The following is an 8,182-nucleotide window of genomic DNA, read 5'->3' on the forward strand; positions in this document are numbered from 1 at the left end:
CGGGCCCAGCCGCTCCGCGGCATGTGGGATCTTCCCAGCCAGGGGCACGAACCCGTGTCCCCTGCATCGGCAGGCAGACTCTCAACCACTGCGCCACCAGGGAAGCCCTATATTTAACTTTTTGAGGAACTGGAAACTGTTCTCCAAAATGGCTGGGTTATTTTACATTCCTGTCAGTAATATGGGAGTATTCCATTTTATTAGATCCTCACCAACAATGTTATTGTTTATCTTTTTTATTTTAGTCATCCTAGTGGGTGTAAAGTGGGATTTTGTGGTTTTCATTTGCATTTTCTTAATGACTAATAGGTTGACCACCTTCTCTTCTGTGCTTTTTGGCCATCTGTGTATCTTCTTTGGAGAAGTGTCTATTCGAATTCTTTGCCCTTTTTTTTTTTTTTTTTTTTTTGCGGTACGCAGGCCTCTCACAGCTGTGGCCTCTCCTGTTCGGAGCACAGGCTCTGGACATGCGGGCTCAGCGGCCACGGCTCATGGGCCCAGCCGCTCCGTGGCATGTGGGATCTTCCCAGCCAGGGGCACGAACCCGTGTCCCCTGCATCGGCAGGGGGACTCTCAACCACTGCGCCACCAGGGAAGCCCCTTCCATATGATTTTTAGGATTAGCTTGCCTATTTCTAAAAACAGGCAGCTGGGATTTTGATAGGTATGTTGTTGAATCCACATACTTGAGGAGTATCACTACCTTAACCATAGTAAGTCTTCCAACCCATGAGCACAGATATCCTGCCATTTATTTAGGTCTTCGTCCTGTTCATTTTTGTATATTTTTTTCCTTGGGTGGAATTACGTAAATATTCTCAAAATACTGAATTGAGTTGGGAAGATAGGGCAAAAGGAGGAAATGAATAAACACATTAAATATAAATGATATGTTCCTAATCTAGAGTAAGAATAAATAATATTTCTTTTTCTACTTCCATTTCTAATTTCCCCTAATGGGAATGAAATGTATTTTTTAAGTAGTTGAAAGGTTACAAGTGTTGGCAAAAAATATGGAACAATACATTGCCAGTGAGAGACTGTAAACTGGTACTTTGTTAAAAATGGCAATATGTGCTGAACCTAAAGATATGCCTACTCTATGACCCAGCAATTTCATTCCTAAGTACATATACCCAACAGAGTTATGTACCAAATGGCATGGGTAAGAATATCACTCTTAATAACAGCCCAAATCAGGAAATAACACAATTTCCGTCAGCAGAATGAAAAAACTGTGATATGTGCAAACAACGGGATACTGGACAGCAATGAAAATGTATTATTGTTTCACCAAAATATGTGAATGAATCTCAAAGACATATGATGAATAAAATACACTAAATTCAAGAGTGATTGTATGTACTGTATTGTAGGTAAGATTCCATTTACATGAAGTTCAAGAACAGGCAAAACTAATATATAGTGATAGAAGTCAAAATAATGGTTATCTTTGGCAAGGAGGAATGAATTGGGAAGAGGTACAAGATAACCTTCTGGGATACTGAAAACGTTCTACAACATGATCTGGGTGGTGATTAGACAAGTGTGCATTATTCACTAAACTGTATGTTTAAGATTTCTGCACTTCACTGTATCCATGTCAATACTTCAAAAAAAAATAAATTATAATTATTTGGGAAATAAACTGGAAAGAAAACTGGAATGAGGTTAAATGTCTGATCTCTCATTTTATAATCTTAAGTATATCTAACTACTATTTAATAATCACCGTTTTACCTAAAAAACAAAACCAAAACAGAACCATCTAGACATTATAGGGGTGGGCTCAAGCATTTTCCTCTTAGCCTTTGCTGTTTAAGACAAATCTAAAAAAACCCAAACTTTTTAGTGCTGGGTGTTCCAGGAATTTGTAAGACGGGGTGGGGGGGGGGGAGGGAAGTGCTATGAAAACAGCACTTTGGAGGTAAAGCCCTTGCCCTGAGGCAGGAAATGAAAGCATAAAGGGATTGGCCCTTCCCTTCTTTCCTTTTAAAACAAAATCCCATGGGGACTTCCTGGTGGTGCAGTGGTTAAGAATCTGCCTGCCAATGCAGGAGACACGGGTTCGATCCCTGGCCCGGGGAGATCCCACATGCCATGGAGCACCTAAGCCTGTGCACCACAACTACTGAGCCTGCACTCTAGAGCCTGTGAGCCACAATTACTGAGCCTGTGTGCCACAACTACTGAAGCCCAGGTGCCTAGAGCCCGTGTTCCACAAGAGAAGCCACCACAGTGAGAAGCCCGTGCTCCACAACAAAGAGTAGCCCCCGCTCACCGCAACTAGAGAAAGCCCACGTGCAGCAACGAAGACTCAATGCAGCCAAAAATAAATACATAAGTAAAATTTTTAAAAAATCATACGAATGAACGCACAAATCAGACAATACTGGCCAAAAAATATTTATTTTTCATCTGTGCATCTACTTTCATTCCCATAAAGTTATTTTTTCCTAGGATGTTTTAGTATCAGTTTTTCTTATACATACTTTGCCGAGAGAGAGGCTGATAAAAGGGTGGCACCAAGTATTACTAACACATCTGGTTCAGACTGCCTACTGTAAGACTGCCTTTTAGGAGAGCTATGGGACATTTGCATATCCTTTAATAGAGGGAATTGCTGGGATTCCTGACTCCAATTAGTCAGGAAATCAGAGTTCCAAAAATAACTTTTACTTCTTCCAAGAAAGGGCAAGTGGGCTGGCAAGTGAACACTTAGATTTGACACCAACAGTAATAAGAATTATTCTGTAATCTCTGAAATTTTGGGGAGCCCAGTGGAAACCAATTGAATTTTGAATCCCTATTATAACGGCTACCTATTTTTATAAAAATAAATATGCACATCTATAAAATTCAACAGAACATGTAAATTTGTTCCGCATCTTATTACTTACTCCATATAAATGATGAACTCTTTCATCACATTCAATATTGTCAATTAAAACAATATTGAGAAAGATGACCAATTTATATTGGTAAGTCTATCAAGTAAGAGTTTAAAAAAAACCCTGCATGTACAGCAGTTGTGTATATGCTTCAGGATTTCTTAGAGAAACTTAAACATTAAAGAAGCTGAATTTAGGGGCTACAAACATTTTTTAAGCCTCAGGGCAGCCTAACTTTAAGATATAAAACTATTTTTTAAAAAACAGAAATCTTGTACATAAAAATAATTAAATAATGAAGATTTCATTTATTTCAGTATACATTTGCTAGAGATACAGGAGATACAAAAGTGGTATGATAGCCATTACACCAAAGGCAAAAATCTCACCAGGAAGACCACACAGGAAGGGGAGAATATATTACGTGCTGGGTAAGCACACATTAGACAAATCTATCCTGAGCACCCATCTATTATGTGCCAGACCCTGCTCTAGGCCCTGTGTAGATTGTATCGAATAAAAGACACAAAAACCCCTGCCTGCTACGAGCTTACATTCCAGTATGGGGAACAGACAACAAAAAAGATGAACGCCTCACTCAAGCACTCATTCTGCTCAAGCGCTGCCTCCATAAAGCGTCAAGACCCAAAAGCAAAGCACACCTGCATTTCCAAGGACCAAGTAAGCCAGTCTGGTTGGAGCTGAGAGAGCCAAGCAGGGAACAGTGGGACCAGAGGAGGTCAACAAAGGGCTAAATCATACATTTATTTATTTTACTTATTTATTTGTGGCTGCGCTGGGTCTTTGTAGCTGCACGGTCTTCCTCTAGTTGTGGCGAGCGGGGGCTACTCGTCCTTGTGGTGCACTGGCTTCTCATTCTGGTGGCTTCTCTTATTGCAGAGCATGTGCTCTAGGCACATGGGCTTCAGTAGCTGTGGCATGTGGGCTCAGTACTTGTGGCTCACGGGCTCCAGGGCACAGGCTCAGGAGTTGTGGCACACAGGCTTAGTTGCTCCGTGGCACGTGTGATCTTTCTGGACCAGGGCTCGAACCCGTGTCCCCCGCATTGGTAGGCGGATTCTTAACCACTGCGCCACCAGGGAAGTCCAGAGGGCCAAATCAGAAGGGCCTCATAGGTCTTCATGTTAAGACTCTGACTTTAAGAAGCAGGAGAAGCCCTCTGAGAGAGTTCTTAAACAAGACTGGCATGACCTCCTATGCTTCAACAGGATCACCCTGAGTGATATATTTAGAAGAGAGTCAAAGACAGAAGCAGACAGAGCACTGGAGAGATGACTGTGGTTTGGACTAGGGTGACAGCAATAGGTATAAAAAGTGGAGGGAGGATATATTTTGAAGGTAGACTAAACTGTTACCAATGCTTAAAGCACATAGAAAATGCTAAATAAACATTTAATGAAAGAATGAATCTTGAAAGGTGGGAGAAACCAATGTGAACTAGAGTACTCAAGAAAGGTATCAGTCATAAAATTTTACTGGTACTCTGCTTGGATAGCTCCTATTCCTAATTTTCAGCATTGTTCATTTATCTGAATCCTTCTAAACCATTTTTCGCTTGACTGATCCCTCTACTATAACTGGTTATTAAATCCAGGTGAAAGTAGACAGGAGTCTAAGTCAAATAAATAACAGTGGGGATTACAGTCAAGTAGAGAGGTTCAAAGACATTAAGAAGGCATAATCCACAGGCTCTGGTGATTAAATATGTGGAATAAAAAAGGAGAGAAAATATAATAATGATCTCTTCTTCGGACAACTTCATAAATAAAAGATGCCATTATCTGAAATAGGGAACACAAAAGAAAACGCAGGTTTGTTTGAGGGGAAACAAATGGAAAAGGCTAAAAACTTTAGAGAAACAAAACAATTTTGGGAAACAAGTATTTTTGGAGTCTAAAGGTTTAAAATTAAGTATATCAAGACTACTGCTTCCAGGGATTTCCCTGGTGGTCCAGTGGTTAAGAATCCGCTTTCTAATGCAGGCGATGAGGGTTTGATCCCTGGTCTGGGAACTAAGATCCCACATGCCGGGCTTCCCTGGTGGCACAGTGGTTGAGAGTCTGCCTGCCGATGCAGGGGACACGAGTTCGAGCCCTGGTCCGGGAAGATCCCACATGCCGCGGAGCAACTAAGCCCGTGCGCCACAACTACTGAGCCTGCACTCTACAGCCCACGAGCCACAACTACTGAGCGCGTGTGCCTAGAGCCCATGCTCCGTAACAAGAGAAGCCACTGCAATGAGAAGCCTGCGCACTGCAACGAAGAGTAAGCTGGTGCAAAATTAAAATTTGGTTCCTCCTTAGGTTAAAAGGACAAGCTTTTTTCCCCCTATTCGTCTGCTCTTGACAGTAAGATTATAAAAGGCAGATCTTATGTTTTGTCAAAATAATCACTTACGTTCTATGTTGTCTTTATCAGATCTTTGATTATTTAAGTAAACCTAGTCCTCTCAATATTAAAAGAGCTAAGTTTTGCACAGTACTAAATATATAACCTTCAATAATTGCCTGAGAGGGCTTCCCTGGTGGTGCAGTGGTTGAGAGTCCGCCTGCCGATGCAGGGGACACGGGTTCGTGCCCCAGTCCGGGAAGATCCCACATGCCACGGAGCGGCTGGGCCCGTGAGCCATGGCCGCTAAGCCTGCGCGTCCGGAGCCTGTGCTCCGCAGCAGGAGAGGCCACAACAGTGAGAGGCCCGCGTACCGCAAAAAAAAAAATTGCCTGTGAAATCTTTGTCACTTTGATTAAATGGATAACTGAGCACTGTTCCACAGTGACCTATGATCCTATTTGACGAAGTATTTTTAAAACTTTTGATATTTTTGACAAATTTCAAAAATAAAATTTTAAATAAAGTCTTTTTTGACTTAGAACTAACTCTGAAATATTATTTCAAGGCCCCTGAAATATCTCAAAGATTGGTTCTCTCCTTATAAAAAGGGATATGTTAAGCTAACTAGGCTTATTTCATATATTAAATTATATGGGAAGCATTTCCAAATAAGTAATACTAAACCTTCTTTATTGTATATCTGTATAGATATATGTTATAAATATTTCAGAAACTATGTGAAATTCCTAGAAATCTGGTATGTCCTGAAATAATGTTATCAGTCATAATTCTAGTTATCTTAAAATATTGTATGTCACAGAAATAACCCAATTTCCTTGTCAACTGCACTGTCATCAGATCTCTAACCATGTCAGGGTAAGAATTTATAGAATTCTAACTTAGAAATTGATGACTTCATAAAACTGTTAACAAAAGATCAAAACCATGAATTAATTCCATGGGACTAAATGAACTGATGAAGATGATTATAATTTTTATGACTTTTTGTTTTAAATATTGTCAGTTCTTTTATGCTTTGTCAGAGTCCCCATTTATTTTGGATTCACAAGCTGACAGACCTCTCACAATGTGACTTCCTTATCTTTTGTTATTCGTAGGCACCATTAAACACTGTGTGGGAGGGGAAGTATCCTAGCAGAACTCATCAGCTTTTTGTTCTTGCCAAAATTATGGAGTAAATTCTAACAACCCTAGAATGAAACTGTCCTCCAAAACTGCTAAATAGGCAATTAATATCCTCATTTTCTTCCCTCCCATAAATGACTACTAGTCAAAACTCTTCTAATCCTGTGGTGTTATTTATGTGCCACTGCTAAAAGTAACGCGAATAAAATTATTATTTGTATATATGTATATTATTTGTATATATATGTATATATGTGCATGCAAAAGAAATCTGTAGACTATATGCCAAATAACTGAAACTGGTTATTCCTGTTTATTTTCTGTGACATTGGGTTTTTGAAAATGAGCATGTATTGCTTCTATAAACAAAACAAGAATGAATGAATAGGTAAATTCATTTAAACGGAGTATTAAAGGGTTAGGACTCAGCACTTTCACTGTCGTGGGCCTGGGTTCAATCTCTGGTTGGGGAACTAAGATCCTGCAAGCTGCACGGTGTGGCCAAAAAAAAAAAAGGAGTATTAAAATTCTGTATTTGGATCTTTAACAGGCTGATCCCCGAATTGCATATATTCATACAGCAAGAGGACTCAAACAAAATAAAACTATATATAAAAAGAATTCCAAAATCAGAACTTAAATCAGAACATAAAAACACATCTTCATATTTGTATAGATAAACATAAACTCTATATCCATCAGTTTTACTTGTTGGTCTCTTACTTTCATTAATTAGAATCATATAACAAAGTTCCCAAATTAATTCATTTGTTCTTCTTGGCTGTTACTGATGATCTACTTTCTAGCAAATTGCCAAGGGTATAAACATCATGTATGGAACCAACTAAAAATGAATTAATGAATAGAAACTAAAATATAAAGTTAACTGAACTTAATATTGTAAAACTGTCAACATTCCAAGGGAACCAGAGTTTAGAACCCAAAGTTGGGTCTTCACTGTCAAGCCCAATATGGAGGGAAAAAACTTGATAGGCTTAGACAGAGTTTATTCACTCATTTACTTCTCCTGAAGCTGAAAAACATTAGAGGCAAATTTCAGTATCCAAAAAAAGTGGGCTAATCAACTGAGGATACTGTGATGGCTTTTTTTTTTAAATATTTCTTTTTATTTATTTATTTATTTATTTGGTTGCACCAGGTCTTAGTTGCAGCAGGCAGGCTCCTTAGTTGCAGCCAGCAGGTTCCTTAGTTGTGGCTCACGGGCTCCTTAGTTACGGCTTGCCAGCTCCTTAGTTGTGGCATGTGAACTCTTAGCTGTGGCATGCATGTGGGATCTAGTTCCCTGACCAGGGGTTGAACCCGGGCCCCCTGCATTGGGAGTACAGAGTCTTAACCACTGTGCCTCCAGGGAAGTCCCTGTGATGGCTGATTTTATGTAACACCCTGACTAGGCTTCATGGGCCCCAGATATTTAGTCAAACATTACTCTGTATGTGTCTGTGGGGGTGTTTTGAATGAGAGCAATATTTAAATTGGCTGACTGCCCTATGTGGGTGAGCCACATCCAATCAGCTGAAAGCCAAAATAGTACAAAAAGGCCCCCCCAGGTAAGAAGGAATTCCTCCTGCCTGACTGTTAAGGTGGGACTTTTTTTTTTTTTCTCTCCTGCCTTCATACTTGAACTGAAGCGTCAGCTCCTCCTGGATCTTGAGACTGATGGTATCTGGACTAGATCATTTGGGTCTCCAGTTTGCCTGCTGTAGATCTTGAATCTTGTCAGTCTCTATAACTGCATGAGCTGATTCCTTATAACATCTTTCTCTCCCTCTTTC

General features: G+C 39.9%; 1 protein-coding gene across 1 annotated transcript in view; it reads right to left on the reverse strand.

Moving 5' to 3' along the window:
• Positions 1–8,182, reverse strand: part of SPTLC2 (serine palmitoyltransferase long chain base subunit 2) — a 112,254-nt gene that overhangs the window by 30,161 nt on the left and 73,911 nt on the right. The window lies entirely within an intron of this gene.

The sequence above is a fragment of the Lipotes vexillifer genome, unplaced genomic scaffold (assembly GCF_000442215.2).
Source record: "Lipotes vexillifer unplaced genomic scaffold, Lipotes_vexillifer_v1.1 scaffold39, whole genome shotgun sequence".
NCBI lineage: Eukaryota > Metazoa > Chordata > Mammalia > Artiodactyla > Lipotidae > Lipotes > Lipotes vexillifer.